This window comes from Cupressus sempervirens, chromosome 6, assembly GCF_028749045.1.
Source record: "Cupressus sempervirens isolate cs-2001-9-10 chromosome 6, ASM2874904v1, whole genome shotgun sequence".
Classification (NCBI taxonomy): Eukaryota; Viridiplantae; Streptophyta; class Pinopsida; order Cupressales; family Cupressaceae; genus Cupressus; species Cupressus sempervirens.
In genome coordinates this window covers 400,986,021-401,003,323 of record NC_143123.1, presented here as the reverse complement: position 1 = coordinate 401,003,323, position 17,303 = coordinate 400,986,021, and positions in this window count along the sequence as shown.

Here is a 17,303-nt window from a genome sequence, read left to right as displayed (position 1 = left end):
AGTAGTTACACTCATTCCCATGGTAACTCTAGCAGTAGCAACAATAATAGTATCAGTACCATCTCATGATGATGATGATCATAAGGGATTGATGAGCTCATTGAGAAAATTGTTTAAGAAAAATAAGTCAGTTAAGTCTTTGGAAAAGTTGCTAACTAAAGTCTTAGAGCAGACGCAGAAGACTATTACTATAATTGTAGTTAATCTAGACTTGTCATCAAAGGCCAAGGAATTAGTGAAGAACTTTGATGTGGAATTCACAATATTATATGAGGTAGCTTCAATGCAAGCACAAGCAAAACATGATGCAACACTTTTTGATATAGTGTGCACAAATATAAGGAATGATTCAAAGGAACTTGGTGTATGCATCAAGGAGTTGAGAAAACACATTGATGAAGTTAAGAAGTTGTATGGATAGTGTATGCTCTCATACAAGTATGTGACATACTTTGAAATTTAGATAAAGGGTTAGATGACTGATCTTGATACACTCACTGTAATGATATAGCTCCTTGAGGCCAACATTAAAGACTGTGGATCAGAAGTGGAGAAGATCCATAATGTGATAAGAGGTTTGGAGTTTGATAAAGAAAAGGTAGTAAAAAGGTTCTCTGCTCTTAGATAAATCTTGTCACCCAAGATCAACATTTTGTAGAGGCAACTAGAGGAATGTCTTGCAATAAGGATTTCCTATGATAAGTTTTCTTATACTAAATTGAGCATAGTTGAAGTGGCATCCTATGCACTATATGGACTAATTAGTATTTCTAATATAGTGAAGGAGAATTGGAAGAAGGAAGTGGAAAGACTAAAACTTGTACATGTAGATTGGTTTTACAGATTATCAAGTTGATCAGCAATAGGCCACCCAGTTTTTGTATACAATTTTTGACACCTTTTCCATTGATGTCAAAGGGGGAGTATTAATATATAAGGAAAATTATATGATTGTATGTACTAAGGAGGAATTGTATATGTATATGTAAGGGGAGTATACTTATGTAATCAATCTAAGGAGTGATAAGGAATGTAATGATCCATCAAAACATGAATAAAATTATTATGTTTTGAAGGTAAATTCTATATAGTTACTTTTATTTATTTTGTTATGTATGACATAATTTTGGGACTTAGCCAATTTTCCCAAATGTTTCCATCAATTCCAAAGGGGGAGATTGTTGGCAATATGGTTAGGTAGATGTCTTGATAGTTATCATATATGGAAACATGTATTCAACATTTCATTTATGCATTTAGAGTTAGAAAATTATCCAAGTGTCAACTAGTTTGTAGCAGTACAGAAACAAATGTGATATATATAGAAGACTTATTTCAAGTTAGCATATGCATAGTTGTGGATATCTCTAGGATAATACCATGATGACGTATCGTAGTGTGTAGATGTGTATGGAAAGTATGAAACAAGTTATAGTTGAAATACCACTATGGGAATTTGACAGAGAAAAACAAAGCATATCAAAAATATGAATTGTATGAATTAAGAAATTATTTTGGCGACGCAATAATCACTAAGTCATGATGAGCCAAATTTATGGTTATTAATCCATAAGCTATTTTATAATATATCAAGCATGTGAAGACATGACGACTGACTGAGAAGAGTTTTTACTAATGTGTTGAGGTATAAGTAAAGATCTTATCTTGCATAGGTAAAGGATGTGATGCTTGATATATATGTGAGATATATGATATTTCAACTACTGTACAGACAACCTAAAAGATATATGAGCCTTATGTGATCCAAGATTTGATGTATGGTTAGAGAAAGTGTGAATTAAAATAGTACAAAAGTATTGTATTTATATCTACTCTTGTGAAGAACTTAATTGTATAATTGGATGTTAGGGAAGTGGTCTCTTCTTTCATACATTTTATTTGATCTACCAATTCATAATAGGGTTGAGGCTTCTAAAAATTCCTAGTCCTCTAACAATGACTTGAGACACTATATGTATTTCATAGACTCCTAACAGGGCCAATATCTTTAACATGATTCATTTGTTTAGTGGATCATCTAGTGGGTATCATTCCCACCATGGTTTTCCCTTGGCTAGGGTTTCCCTAGTTAATAGATAATGGTTTTATGAGTTCTCTTTGTGCATGGTTATATTTACTATTCAACATTATTGATTTACTTTCATATGCAATTTATAAAGTAATTAATAATATTTAGTTATGAGAAAACGTTTGTAGAATATAGATTCTTCCCCCTCTTAGTATAATGTATTTTTAACAAAAGGATGTACTATACACTGGTCCCTTATCCAGCATCAATAAAAGAATATGAAAAGAAAGCACAAGGATCATATATCAGGTCAAGATTCAAGAGAATGTTGAGATTATGACAATTATTGTATGGGCCACTTGCATTAAATATGGAAGGACGAGTAGGTAAGTAGTATAGTTATAATTTCTCATTAATGATTAACCTAAAAATGGTTCACCAAAGATATAAATAGGTGAAAGAGGGTTTGATTAGCCACTTTTCATAGCCTAAGTCTTGAACTAAGCATGATCCTGAGAAAAACTAAGTTGAGTAGTTGTGTGCTATTTTTGCTAACAATTAAATATCTAAACTAGTGAGTGTGCAAAAAAGATATTCAGAGAAGATAATAATCCAAAAAGGGAAAAAGGGCATCATGGAAAATAACATTCATAAGATTGATCTTTTCGACAATGAAGAACTTTTTGAACCAAAATATGTGGTCACCTTGATGAAGGCTGATGCAAGGAATTAGGTGGCTACATTATCTTCACTACCTACAAATTTTTTAGTAGTTAATAATGTTTGTTCATACCTAAAAGGAAACAATGTGGAGTTGGGAGTAGACAAAGTATACAAGGAATTCTCTATATTCTTGGAAGATGGTGTACTAAAGAAAGAGTGGCAACACTTAATGAAAACAACACTGGACCACATGGAAAAAATCCTTGATTTCATCCATAAGGATTGGGTGAGAATGTTAGAAATAGGAAATACAAATTGTGGGGTGAGGGTGGGGGAGTTAAACAATATTTCAAAAAAAAATTCCCAACTATTTATATCTTTAAAAAATGTATAACTTGCATAAATTTATAAACTGATTAACTTGAATAGTAGACAAAATAATAAAGTAATGCAACACATAACACCATTTTTTTTAACTACCAAAAACCCTGGTGGGGATGTTACCCACAAACTAATCCATTAATCTAAAGTATCTTGTGATATATATTGACCCATCTAGGAGTCTATTACATCTGTATAGTGTCTCAGTTCTTGTTAGAGGACTAGGCCTTGTTAGAAGCCTAAACCTTGTTAGGAGTTGTTATTGCAATTACAAAATGTATTCAAGATGATCCCAATTCCCAAACATGAAATATGCAGTGATATCTAGTATACAAGAGTATAGATAAAATTACATCTTTTTCAATCCTAATATCTTCCATATTTGATATGATCTTTGTAGTTCGTTGTGTCAACTTTGCACATACTACCTCATACTACTCTGCTCACAAAATTCACATCATAAACAATAACATAGATATCACAATAACCACACTTATCCTCTCATTTCAAATCCTTCCTTTATACCATAAGATTCCATAATAGTCTCTATTGTCAGCATTTATGCTTCCATACTTGTCTCATAATACAAAACTACACTTTACCCACTTAGGGTTTAATAGCTTGATTTTTCACCTAGCCAAATTTTTGTGATACCTTGGTGAAAATCAGGAAGAAATTTTTGTTTTAGTTGCTTAGAGTTTCTTGAAATGTTTTCATCCTCATGAAAAACCCTAGAAAAAAGTTGCGTCTTGTTTTGGTGAATTAATCATAAATTGACATAAAGTACAAAATAGGGATACATGAAAAACCTTGATTATATGTTGATCTTTATATACTTAATTCCATAGATCATTTTCATCTATTATAAGTCATGCCTCTAAATTTCTTTAAGTTGTGATGTCGTACTATTAGTTTGATCACCTCATCACTTCATTATGATATCTAACTATTTTAGCAACCAGTCATCAAAATGGTTATTGTAACATTGTAGTTGTTATTGCTAAATTTCAAGTTTGGGTTGTGAAGAGGAAAATTAAATGAAATTGCAAGGTCACATATTGTTTTTGACTATAGACATTTCAAGTCGCGATGATGTGAAGGGTAACCACAATAGTCAAGGTTTAAGCCATTGCAACTTCACGACTAGTTAAAGTTAACCTAGGATTACTATTGCAAAGTGGAGATAGCTTATTATCATGACTTCACAAGGTTAATAAGTAAGTTAAAGTTTTAAGTTGAAAGATTACAAAGAAGGTAACAATTAACTTTAAAATGGTTATCACAAGGTCATGGGTGGCAAAGTGGGTAAGATATTTCAAGTCATGAAAGTGCAAACTAGGACAATTAAAGTTCAAAGGCTGTCACATTATTACATATAGTTAAACTAAACTTAAGGTCAAGGTAGTGAAGTAGAAAAAGCTAATCATTGCACCTTCACAAGGTTTAGCTATGAGTTAGATTTTTAAGTTGTGAAGTCATGAAGAGAATCTAAAAGTTAATGGAGTAGCTATCACACCATCACAAAGTTTGAGTTGCAGTTAAATTTTTTGGTCTTGAAACCATGAAAAAGTAAATGTCAATCAAGGAAGTCATCACAACATCACATGGTTTAAAGGATCTATATGTCTGGTAGTTGAGAAGGGTCACAAGGTCAAAGTATTGGGTCATCGTGGCATTAAAATTGATGAAACTACTAAGTCCTTAACTATAGAGAAGTTGTGAAAAGGTTACTTTGAAGGCTTTCACTAGTTCATAAGGGTTAGGTCACACTTTGATTTTGAAGAAGAGATGTTGCGAAGAGATGTTAAAGTGATAGTTTCGCTTGATCACCAAAATTAGAAAAGTAAAGTATTAAACTATTGAGAGCTTGTGAAATGGTTTAAACAATAATTTTCACCACTTTGCAAGATGATTGTAGATAATTGGTTTTTATGCTATGAAGGTGCAGACATGGTTAATAATGCATTCATCACTACTTGAATGCAGCCAGCAAAATATAAAAGAAAACATTTGTGATGAAGAAATTAAGGCTTGAATGAAGACTTTGTTGTCTCACAGGCCAACATGATCAATAAGGAAATAAAGTTGTGAATTGGTGAATGGATTGAAGTACAGCATTGCAAGGCTAATATGATAGTTAATATTTTAGGTTGAGGAGTTGCAAAGCAATAAAGATAACCATCTTCACATGGTTACAACTAGAAATAAAGAAAGGTAAGAAACCACGGTGAAGTAGAAATAAAAGGAGATCGAAACTTCACAACCTTTAGTTTTAAAAGAATAAAACATACTTAAAATGGCCATGTCTGAGATGGAAGATGAAACATGAGATGGAAGTATGAATAGTAAAAAAGTGAAGACATTGCCATCTTTTCAAGGACCAAGAGGATTTCAAGCATGCAAATTTTAAAGACATTAATTCCACTCTCCCATTTACAAAAATGAATAAATTCTAAGAAGAATGAGCATTTTATTTACCAATTGCATAGGGTTTGAAGTGCTAGAGTGATTTTAGTGTTGTAGAACAAATTTTTAGCATACAACTTTCAGAATTATTGTGATACTTTGGAATCATGGCACAAAAGGAAGGATAATTAATCACACAAGGACAAATTGAAGAATCCACTTCAAAAGAAAAAAAACCCTATCCAATTCATAGATGAATGGATGCATATTTTACCAGGTTCATCTAATCATTAATCTATGAATGATCATGCATTTAGAGATCCATATCTATTTTGCAGAGATCCAGAGGTTCTTGATAGGAATGGGAGTGATTTTTTTGGGTTTTTATACAAGAATAGGACAAAGAAATTTCCAATTTCAAACCCTTGGACTAGAAACTTGGGAAAGCTAATCACGCCTGAGGTGTTCGTGGATGTTGACCTATTCAACACACTAATAAGATCATACAATCTAGTCAACAAGTCCTTCCACAAGAAAGATAGAAGTATATCCTTGGCACTAGACAAAGTAACATTCATAGAATCTTTTGACTTGGGATGTCTAATGTCATTACCAATAGACATGGATAAATTGAATGAAAATTTAAAAAATCAAAAGAGCTTCTACATGGGTAGAACTATGACAAGGCACATCCCAATGTTGAGGAAAGAGAAAGGAGAGATACCAAAGAAGAAGGAGGTGGAAGACCTCAGGCCTCTTGAATTCTTTTAGAGATATAGTAGAACACTGTCTTTGTTTTGAAAAAATCACTAGGTTCATATGGAACCATGAATGCTCTTGGTGGGCACTACATCATGGAATTGAATATTCAAGACCCATACACAAATGTTTGGTATGATTTTTTTACATATATCATCACCAAGATCCATGATGAGATTGTTTTTGTATAGGAGGGAAGGCTAGAGAAATTTTAAGTTCCCTGTATATAAATGTCCAATTCTTTGATCAGAGTTTCTTTGAGAGTATAGAGGAATGGGGAGAGAGACTACCTATACAAAGATGGACAAGGGTTCAGAAGAGCTTCTACATGGGTAGAACTATGACAAGTCACATCCCAATGTTGAGGAAAGAGAAAGGAGAGATACCAAAGAAGAAGGAGGTGGAAGAACTCATGCCTCTTGAATTATTTTAGAGATATAGTAGAACACAATCTTTGGTTTAAACAAAGCCCTAGGTTCAGGTGGAACCATGAATGCTCTTGGTGGGCACTACATCATGGAATTGGATATTCAAGACCCATACACAAAAGTTGGGTATGATTTTGTTACATATATCATCACCAAGATCCATGATGAGATTTTTGTTATACAGGAGGGAAGGCTAGAGAAATTTTTAGTTCCATCATTACTCTCTAATCATGCATCTAATCTTGTATATAAATGTCTAATTCTTCTATCAGAGTTTCTTCAAGAGTATAGAGGAATGGGGAGAGAGAATACCTATACAAAGATGGACAAGGTTATGGAAAATATTCTACCTATATTCTAATGGTATTTCATTTTATAATGACTTCGTGCACCATGTTTTAAATATGATAGGAGTTGTAATTGAAAGAATACCTAGAAATGTTAGAAAGGTAGTTAAGCCCAACCTCTACTTTGATGAGGGAAAGAAATTAGGGCATGACTAGGGAAGTGTATTTCTCTTTGAAGATTACATAGACATAAGGGATTATGGATGCCCTCAACCAACTCACCTTCTTCCAAACTATTTTCCAAAGAGACTAGGATTTATAGAGGTCTTTTGGTAGTTGATTTCATTAAATAGAGAATACTTAGGCCAAACAGTATGGAAGGGAACATTTTTATGTAGATGTACAAAAGTTAGAGATTTTGATATAAGGAAGAATGAAATTAAGGAAACTAATGCTTTTCTAAGGAATTAAAAATTTCTAACTGCCCCTGCTAGAACTTATGACCCCTACAATGTAGTTAGAAATCCTTTGAAGCATATGAGGGGATATAATTTGCCTTCAACAAAGGGTTTATTGGAGGAAAATGTGATTAAAATTTTTTTAGTAGAGAATATCTATAGAAAGGATGATAAAATTTAGGGATGTATTGAGCTTTGAGTAGGAGATAAAAAAAGGTACATCCATCCTTTAAGGGATTCTATCTTGAAATAGACTAGTAGTCTAGGTTTGATAAATGCATTCAAAATTTTGATGAGATATCATCTCAAGTGCTAGAACAGATCAAAAAGAGAGTAGATCTTGAGTATTCTAAGTAGGATATTATTGTGGAGGTTACCAATGATGAAGACCAAGAAAAAAGTTTAGAATGGGCTCATCAGAGGAGCAAGAAGCAAAAAATGATTGAAGTTACACAAAAGGCCAAAGAGAAAGCCTTGTAGATTTTACTTAGGAATAGTCAATAGTTTGATACTACAAGAAGAAATTATCTAATGGCTCAAGCCATTGAGGATGAAAAATGGGCCAAAAGGCTGGAGCTTTAAGCTCAAATGCTTGATGATAGAATCATTGAAGCTGACAAATTCATGACTGATGAAAACTTTATCAAAATAGAGGAATTTAAGATGTTTTTTTTCAAATTGAAGTAGGATGAGTTATCACTATAGATGAAGCCAAGTGAATCAGATGAGATGGTTAAAAAACTACAAGAGTATGACCTTGCTAGTGAAATCTACACTATAGAAGAGGCCAAATAGCCAATACAAAGGATTGGAATGATTGTATTCCCAGGTTGAGAGATCAGTTCCTCATTCTTGCTAGATCAAATGAGGAGGTAGGCAAAAAATATCTCATTTGTAGATGAGAATTAGTTGGGGCAATTGAAAGAGTTTGGGTACAACATTGATGCCCAAACTATGGTAATATGGAGTTTAGCTTTAGATAATCAAAAGCCAACTCTCATGGAGATTAAGGAGTCTCCAAGGGGAAATCTAATATTCTAGAATTTTCATTCTACTTCTAGCAATCAAATTTATGGATTGTTAAATACATCACTGTTAGGAAAAAATAAGATAGATGTTCTTGATGAGAAACTTGAAGGATCCTATGGGAGGTATATTAAAACTAGGAAGCACTATGAGAAAGAAATGAAGACCACCTATGTGCTGGAGTAGAAATATTAAGTTAGAGAATGAGATAGTGGACTTGAAGAACACTACCAGATCCACTACTGAGATTGACAACAAGGGCATACAAATAGAGGGTCATGCACCTAAGACATATGTTGTGATAGGCCAAGCCATAGCTATTTATGAAGAGGAATTGGAGTCTAGAAAAGGGATAGAAATCAAAACCATTAAGAACTTCCTAATTCACAAGGTAAATTCCTTGAAATATGCTTCTCAAAATGTACATAGCAACTATATTTTTTTGAAAGGGTTAAAATATAAATGTTCTGAGGAAATTTCTCTATTATCTCCCTTAATCACCATATGAGTGTTGGGTGATGCGACGCGCTCCCCTGCCCATAGGTGGTTAATTATGTGGTGTTCCATGTTCACTAACAGTCATGGCTTTTGGTGCAAGAGCAATTGGGCCCCACAATTGGTATCAGAGCTTGGTTTTGGCCTGGTCATGGGTTCAAATCTCCCCGGTGCCTTCTCGAACCGCGTAAGCACCTGGTATGCGCGTCGAGGGGGAAATTGTTGGGTGATGCGATGTGCTCCCCTGCCCATAGGTGGTTAATTATGTGGTGTTCCATGTTCACTAACAGTCATGGCTTTTGGTGCAACGACAAATGGGCTCTACAATGAGGCCCCTACACCCAATTCTTTGAGAACCTTGTGCCCATGCTTACCTAGAAGAAGGACTTACCAAAAAGGAAAATTATCTCTATAAGAAAATTGATCCATAAGGTAAAAGAGTTAAATGGTTTCTTTGTGGGAGATTTGTAATTAACTCTAAATAAAATGTAAACAATTTCTATAGGAACACATAATTTTGTACCCAATAATTTGGATAATGATGGAGTCAAGGAATAGCTAGAAAGGTCATCCTATTTTGATGACATTCTAAATCACTCTAGGTTTATGGCACACTGCAATGGTGAAGCTGACATTCTAATAGTATATGATTTAATTGATATGTTATATAAACTAGAGTTAGAGATGGGTAAGATAATTGTAGATGTTAAAAATATAATAGATTCTAAGTGGAATAAGTGCCTTGAGTAACTAAATGGAATCAAAGATACTACCTAGCTAAATATGGACACTAATATAGCCATCTGGGAAGTTATAGCAAGAATAAAGGCCCTACCGTCTAGGGATAGCAACTAGGCAGTTAAAGACACAGTTAAAGGTAGAAGAAACAAAGTGAAGAAAGGACAAATAAATCAATTGAATATGATTGATTAATTGTGTATTGTATTGAATGTTACAAAAACTGTCATATCATTGCTATTTAGTGTATGCTGAGCTAACTCGGGTATTAAAAATAGTTTTTTGCGTCTATCGAGCATTCTAGAGTTTGCCAAGTTTAGAAGATAGTGTCTATTGAGTTCACTAGAGGGCCAAAGAAAAGTTTGTGAAAGTTGAGTGTTAACCGAGCTCACTTAGTTAATGAAGGAAATTTTGGATGGAACTATTATGGTTTCACAATGTATGCCCCATTTCGACTAGAAATGAGGATACTCTACTTTGTTTTTTGGATTTTCAGAGCCCTAGTCTAGGTTTGAGTCTTTTTGGGGTTTTATCTAGTGATTTTCTAACTCAATTTGGGTCTCCATTTGAAAACTAGATTCTAAAAATCATAAAGGAAGGCTAAGTCATTTTGCAAAGAAAATAAAAGAGAGGCACACTAGAACACCTAATTAGGTGTGCTAGTATGCCAAAGTGAGCAAACAAGGGTACCACCCTTAGTGATGCATAGTAGCACAACTATGCAACACCAAGAGGTGCTTGGGGCCTGAGTGTATAAAAATTGGGTACCCCCCTCAAACTCTTCACTTGCTTTATTTCTTCCAACCTTTGAGCTCTAAGTGCACCACCACACCTAGTTAGGTGTGCCTACTCCATTGTTCACCCTAACAAAAACATAGAAAACAAATATTAAACTTCTAACTTAGGTGCATAGTAGTGCACCTAATTAGGTGGGCTACGACTGACCTTTGTTTCTCAAAAAAACCTATAAACATAAAAAGGCAACAAACCTAATCATTAAGACCTAAAAAAAACAAGGTGTGCTACCACACACTTTTTTTTACTAAATAAACTTGAAAACTTTAAAAAACTCTAGGTAAAACCTCATTGAAGATGCATAGTAGCACACCTCACGAGGTGTACTACTGCACACCTCACATTTTGAAATAAATTTTGGTTACAAAATGTCGTACCAGGTACACCTATCAGGTGTGACATTTTTTGCATTTTAGGGGTATATATTAGGTTTTCTAGTATTTTTCAAGAAGACTAAGGTTTAGGGTTTTGTTCATGTCCATCTAGGGTTTGAATTAATAGATATTTCTTCAACTCCAAACTAATGAATGTTATTTCGTGCATATTTAATGGCTTCTTCATCATCCTCCCTTATAGAAAATATGGCCCCAAAGCCCATGGTATTCAAGTTTACAGGTGTTCCTACATAGTCATTATTCCAGGATGATCATTTAGAGATCCAAGATATAGATCTAGGTCATACTGATTTGGGCACATTCTTGACATTGTGAAACAAACCAACAGAGAGATCTTTGACAATTTCCACATTGATCTTATTAGGGCTTGTTAGTGCAACATCACATCTAGTGTCAGTATAATCTTTAGAATTAATAATTACATAAGCAGAGAATTATGTTCTTGAAGAAAGGGTAGTCAAGAGCATTACTAGAGAGATTGTCCTCAATCTTCAACCCAAGAGCATTAAGAAGGTGTTCCATCTCCCTAGGGTAGATCAATTCATTAGATTAACCTATTAGCAAGTGGAGAGATGGTACAGGGAACATATTGATGAAGCTTTTGAGATCATCTAGTCTTTGTACCTCATCAAGAAGACACCTCTAGGTAGAAGGCATGAAAAGTGGATATGACAAGATGATATATGATGAAAGATATTGGATATTTGATCATAAACTTGAGTAGAGTTATGGGTTTTTCTGTAGCCAAATACTTGAACATTTTAATGGTGCATTTTATTGAGACAATCAAGATAGTAGAGATGCCAATTGATTGGCCTTCTATTCTCAGTGAGAACTTGGGTGAGCAGCTAGTGGTGGTGAAGAATAACAAGAAATTTTACATGACATCATACTTGGTGTACTTATTAGCTATAAGAGCAATGGATTATCTAAGCTTCTATAAGAACGGTAGCATGCAAGATGCAAATGCATGGCCCTACATTGTATATCCTTAGCTAGTAAAGAAGAGGCTTTCAAAATAGATCCAAGAATATAGGATTGTAAAAGATGCTTTCATATTCACAATAATCTGGCTTATTGAAGGGGATTATGTGAAGAGGATGTTAGATGAGGTAGTTGTAAAGATTTTAGAGGTTGGGGCCTATTACATCCAATACCAAAAATTAACATATTTGAGGGTAGTGAGCACAACTATCAATCCTAAGAAGCTCCCAAGATATCCAAGTGATAGGCTTATACTCTTAGAGATCACTCGACAACTCTTGTCTACATACAATAGAGTAAGGAGATAGCACAAAGTAACATGGGTATGGCCTATTGCAATAGGACCATTCAATGTGGATCAGAGACAAGACATTCTATCTTTTGAGTGTGAATAAGATAAATATCCCTTAGAAGAATATAATTCTCCATGGCCCCATTTTGATAACATTGGACGGGTGCAACATATAGATAGTAAGACATTTCAGAATGAGTATGTGATTAAGGATCATTGTATGAATGTAGTGGATGACTATGATATCCACATAAGGGATTACTGTAGGATAACTCTATATTTGGTAGAAATGGAATTAAAGATGAAGATATCATTGAAGATTGTGCAACAAGATACATTGGATCTACTTGATCCATTGTTCAATAGTGACAAGATTGGGGATAGACCTATTATGAATGTTGAGATTAACAAAGAAGAGAACTCAGAAATTAATCACAAGGCAAGGCACATCATCAAATTGATAAAGGATTGGATTCAAAGATGTTTCAAACTTTGTCCAATTCCTCCAACAGTAGTCTTTCATGCTCAAGCTTGCCTGACTAAAGGTTGAGGAGCTAAGGTCACAATGCCTACATTTATAGCCTAGTTTCTAGTGAGACCTAAGATAGTACACCAACTTGATAGGCTAGTTGGGTATTATAGGGCTCAAAAAGGTGAAGGTAAAGGGAAGAAGAAAAGGAATTCTCCTCAACAAACTAAGCTAGAAGAAGAAGTGACTTAGGCACCTCTACAGTAGGGAGAAGAAAATGAACAAGGGCTAGAGAATATAGAAGCCACACAAGCTCTAGATGAAGAAGGCCAAGAAGAAGATAAGATTGAAGAAGAAGCTGAGGTTGAAATAAAAGAAGTGCCTTCATAGGAAGTACAAGCCTCCCCCTCCATGCCTAAGAAAAGAAAAATCAAGACTAGTAAACAAAAGACAAAGGGTCATTAAGAAAGTGATTCCTTTCCCATAAGTCCCCGATCCTATTCTGCAAGAAACATAAGAAGAAGATGATGAGGATGAGGAGGAAAATATACCTTTGAACCAAAGGACTTGTCTTGCAAGGGCTATAGAGTCAAAAAGGAGAAGAAGCTCTACAATCACATCGCCATCTAAACCTGATCAACCCATTTAGACTAAAACATTAGAAGATTAAATGCAATAGTGAATAGATGAGTAGGATGTAGAGGGCATTGATGTCTTTTAGATGTCAAATTTTGATTTCATGCCCATGGGTACTAAATTGGTCAGGGATAAGGTAAGAGACACTCCAACCAACCAACCTCAACAAGAGGATTGGAGTCAATTGTCACCTGAGCCACAAGGACACAAGGTAGCTCCATCCTCTCTTGTGCAAGTCACATTTAGTCTAGATAAGGGATCAACTACCCCTCTACCTCCAGGTACCGAAGAAGAATAGGTTTAGGTAGCGCAAGAGGAAGAGCCATAACAAGCATCTACCAAGGAAGTTTTAGAAGAAGGGTAGATAAATAAATAGTTTCAAAAAACTTCTCAAGACATTGAGGTAAGGACTTTCGACTCTATAGACATGGTGACTCCTAGTGTAGATCTCATACAAAAGGAGAGGACTTCAAAGAGGGGAGATAAGGGAAAAGGCAAAGCCGAGCAAACTCATTCATCTTGAAAATGAAAATCCCCTATACATAATATTCCAAGATGGTTGAAAAAAGAAGTAATAAGAAATAGGAAATAGTAATTCACCACTAAAGAGGAGGATAGAATGGAGTTAATTGACGTTTTGAGGAAATCCAAGTCACCACCAAAGGTTGCATGGGCATTAACCTTTATCATGAGTGATCAAAACCAGAACTTATTTACACATGTGGCTATCCCTCCTTTGAATACAAATATTGTAGAAATGACTCCAAGGGATTATTAGATTAGGGAGGTTATACTTGGGAAACCTACCTTAGATACAGCTAAGATGATGGTTACAATAGGGATCAAAGAGGTATTCAAGAGCTTAGAACAAGATGGGGTGGAGTTGATAACACTTTAGTGACAAAATGAAATCCTAAAAGGATATCTAAACCAAGTTGTTGGTCCCCTGGATCCTACAAACCTCGATGAAACATTGAATGTAGAACTCAAGAGAAGAGATAGGGGTATGAGCCAATTGGATCCATTTTGAGTGCTTCTTAGTAGTGGAGAGAAAGTTTTGAGGAAAAAGGTGTAGAAATCATTTAGAAGAATTTGAAGCTATTACACGTCATACAGGAGAATGTGGATAGGCTAAGTAGCCATTTTGAATCAAGATTTTGGTCTGATGGATGAGATACATACCTAGGGGAAGGATTTACGTGCATTATAGGCAATTAAAGGCCAATGGTATCAGATGTTGATGGAAGTATATACAACTGAGGAGTTAGACAAGATTGATGATTAGATTGAAAAGATTGCAAATGGTAGTAAAGTAATGGAGACATTACATGTGGAGATTCATAGGCTCAAGGATCAAGCTGAGGAGCAAATTTTGGAAGCTGAGAAGCATTATAGTGATGTGTGTTTAGACATTTTTGAGGATGATGCATGGAGAAAGTTAATACCAGTAGATGTAGTAGTTGAGAAATTTTGTAAAAATTTTGAGGAAGTTTCCAATGATGATGACATTAGACAAGCATTTAGAATAAAGGAGGCATTGTTAGATGTAGATGTGAAATTAGGAGATTTTGCAGAGACTCATACTAAGGTTGAAAACTATAGGCAAAAGGTGAAAGACAAATATGAAACCTTAGACTTTTCAGACACGGCTCAAGTCACTAAGATAATCAATAAATTCAAGGGCAAATACCCAGACATAGCTCTAGTATAAAAGGGGACAAAATGCAAAAGGCAAAATTTTAGTTTTGACACTTAGTGAAATTTTGCAACTTTTGGAACCTACTTCTGAGATGCATTGGTGCACTGCTGCATAAGGTGCACTTTTTCAATAGTGTGCTAGAAGAATTTGAGGAATTCAAAGGTGTATAAATAGTTAACTACCAGTTCTAAATTTAGAGCTTTCGATGCATCGAAAATATATTTTGACAACAATTTAACTCCTACAGATGCCTAGTGAAGAAGGAGCTCCTATTTTGGTACTTCTAGACACTTCTACATCAACTGAAGGCTTTCTCTTTCATATTTTCTCATGCTTTATTTGGTTTATGACATGTAAAGACTCATGCATCCAATTAATAGTATAAATATGGATGAAGTCCTACTTAGCACTAGTTAGATAGTTAGTTTGTACATAGATAGATTTGTTTTATTAGTTAGAAGCATATGATTGTAGAAAGATATCTCTCACTCTTAGCCCAAATTGAGGAGAAGATTTCTTATAAATTTAGGAATGTAATATGTATTAAAGGCAACCATTATTCTAATGTAATAATATATGTTGTTGGTGCTTGCATTTGGAGTGTAGTAATTCTTTCCCGAATGTGTTATATTTTATGGATGTATGTCTATGTGATGTAATTGAGCCAATAGTTTTATTGTGTTGTTTTGGTCATATGATCTTTTAATTCTAGTGTTTTCTATGGGTTTACAAATTTTGTTGACGTACTTAGTTCAAGAAGAGATCATCATATTGTTCCTGCATAACTTTTTGTCTTGAATGAGTGTACTTTTCAATGGCCGTGCGATTTGATGACAAGTGAAACATCTTACAGTTACCAAATTCCCATCAATGAATCCATTAGTGGAATTAAGTAAGCGCTATTCCTATTTTCATTAGTTACTTGTCGATCTATTTGAAATCTTAACTCATAGACGTGTTGTTTTTGTGGCTTATGTCTGTTAAGATTTTATTTTCCATGTTATTTGCTTAGAATTTCTTGTCACCTTATCTTTGTTATTTTCTTTACTAACCTCTTCACTAAATTGGAAATTCATATAGTTGCACTATTATATTTCATTCATCTTAAAATAGAAAATAAAAATATATATTCCTTTTTGTATGGTTATTCTTTTTGAGATAGCAAGTAGATCATACATCTTATATGAATCATTTCAAAACCAACAAAGGCCTTCTCATGAACATTAACATTTATCTTTAACTAGATATATTCTAGTAGGCTACAAGATCACCTAAAACCTGAAATTTGATCCTTGGATTATCTTTTCAAGAGAGGAGTTCAAAAGGATTCTTGTCGTTAAGCATCATGCAAAATGATAGCTCAATAGAAGTGGTGCTAGAAGGAGGGCCCCTTAACATTTAGAATAGAAGAAAAATTGTAAACTTTAAAATTTTGCATTTTTTAGAAGTTCAAAGATATTTCTAAGTTTGCAAGCTTCTAAGATATGTAGGGACACAGGTGCACTAGGTGCATAGGTGCGCCAAATTCAAAGGTGTGCCTTATTTGTGAGAAAGTGTACTTCTGCAGAGGTGCACTTTTTCCAAAATTGATGCAAATCAAAGGATTCTGATCCATCATCCCAATTTCAATGAGCTTTAAGATCTTCACTAAGTGCACATTACTTCCTTGAGCTTAGAAATTTCTATAAACCTCGTAGTGACAAAGGAATCCCCTAAATTCTACAACTTATATTCAACATTTCTTCATCTTCTTCAGTTTTGCCTCCACAAAAACCACCACAATAGCCACCTGTCAGTCTAACTACTCCTATAATGGCCTTTTTTGCAAATGTTGTAGACTCACTAATTAACTTGATAGGTGTACTCAATGATCTTCCTAAGAATTCTTAGAAGTTTTTCCCAAGGTTCATTTATGGAGAGAGACAAATTGCTAAAGATCACATCAAGGTATTCAAGTAAATTTGCAACTAATAGTAGATTGGTAATGAGAATGTGGTTCTTTCCTTATTCTCCTACTCTTTGGGGGAATTTTCCTTTAATTGGTATGTTAATTTTTCACCTAAATGTATTGGAGACTGGGCTACTTTTGAAAAATTATTCTTGGAACAATTCAAAACTTTCATCAATCTAGCCATGATACATCAAAAATTCATATCAATCAAAATGGATCTAGCTAAGATAGTTTCATGCTTCAACCACCACTTTCATATGGCATAGCACAAGTTAGAAATGCCATACACTATACTATTTAAAGCTACTATTCAAATTTATTTGAATGCTATGGACCATCTTATTGCTATTTTTCTAAGAAGACTTCCTATGATAGATATTGACACATTGGACAAAGTCTTCACAGAAGTGAT